Source organism: Haematobia irritans, chromosome 1, assembly GCF_050003625.1.
Source record: "Haematobia irritans isolate KBUSLIRL chromosome 1, ASM5000362v1, whole genome shotgun sequence".
Taxonomy (NCBI): Eukaryota; Metazoa; Arthropoda; class Insecta; order Diptera; family Muscidae; genus Haematobia; species Haematobia irritans.
The window spans coordinates 97,598,410-97,599,948 of NC_134397.1; the positions used below are offsets into that span (position 1 = coordinate 97,598,410).

At 31.9% G+C, this 1,539-nt stretch overlaps 1 long non-coding RNA gene across 1 annotated transcript; it reads left to right on the forward strand.

The window, feature by feature from the left end:
- Nucleotides 1-1,129, forward strand: LOC142240335 (uncharacterized). The gene is made up of 2 exons (XR_012723237.1): nucleotides 1-180; nucleotides 248-1,129. It is a non-coding gene; the product is annotated as an uncharacterized LOC142240335 (long non-coding RNA).
- The last annotated feature ends 410 nt before the right edge of the window (nucleotides 1,130-1,539 follow it).

The following is a 1,539-nucleotide window of genomic DNA, read 5'->3' on the forward strand; positions in this document are numbered from 1 at the left end:
GGGGCAGCATATCATAAAGTACAAAATGTACTTCATACATGTATTTTGCCATCACTACTTTTACAAAAGCCATTTTATTTTTTGTGAAACGCCAAGCGCAACCAGCTTGTTATATTTTATTTGAATAAAAACGAAAATAAAGTTCTGAAAACATAGATTTTACGCTTAAAATTGTGAAAGGTATATTGGTGAACAATTTTTGATTTTCCAAATGGAATAAAGTGATTATTTTTCAAATATTTTACAGACACGCTGCCTCCATCGAATAAAAACACTGGCTGATAGACGCTGCAACATGTAACTCGCTACTTGCAACTCTACATCATCATTAACCCTGGAAAGTCATCCTTATTTTTTGTACACAAACGTCATCCTTCGTCATTTTGACTACGGCTTATTTCAAGACGCTATAATTTACATCGTAAGCAAAAATAACAACAAAAATTCACTTTATTTTCTTATTCAATTTGTTTTTAATTAGTATAAAACAAAAATTTATACATTTGTTGAATTAGTATAACTTAAATTTATCATTTCCCAATCGACTAAAATGCATTTTAAACCGAAAATGAAATTTCGCGTCGTCATTTTGACGAAGGATGACTGTCCAGGGTTAATGCAAAAAATTATGTTAAATGTGATGTGATAGTGGTATAAATGTTATATTTTTAAGAATTTGTAAATGATTAATCAAATTAATAAATATCTAAACAAACGTGTTTTACTCGACCACAATGATTCTTTTACCACTATCTTAAAATGTGCTTTTTCTGATTGTTTGGAGGGTCTCTTATTGGCGTCGTTCTAAATTGATCTATAAAGGCACCTAATAATTGCACTCATGCGAAACCTTTTTGTAGTAACTTGGCGTGGTACAACTTCTCAATAGTGACGGCGCTTTTCCGACGAGTTTGTGATATCGTATATGATTGTTTTCGACGTACTGGGGATTCTCAGAAGCGCCCCCAAATTCAAAAAATGTTGGCAGGGATGTAACTTGCAACTTGTAACTCAACATCAATCTTTTATTAATGCATAAAAATATGTTAAATATGATGTGATAGTCGTATAAATGTTATATTTATGAGAATTTATAAATGTTTAATAAAATTAATAAACATCTAAACAATCGTGTTTTACTTGACCACAATGATTCTTTTACAACTATCTTAAAATGCACTTTGTCTGATTGTTTGAAGGGGCTCTTATTGGCGTCCTTCTAAATGTATCCAGAAGGGCACGTAATAATTGCACTCATGCGATACTTTTTGTAGTAACATGGCGTGGTACAAATTCTCAATAGTGACGGCGCTTTTCCGATGAGTTTTGGATATCATATACGACTGTTTTCGACGTAGTGGGGATTCTCAGAAGCGCTCCCAAATTCAAAAAATGTTGGCAGGGTATATGCACATTTATTATTTCTCAAGTTAATGAGAAATAATAAATTAAAATCCAAACGAAACCCAACCGGAAAGTGAAATAAGAAGATGAACAACGAATGAGTTTCAATTTATAACAACACATTTATTGAAGATA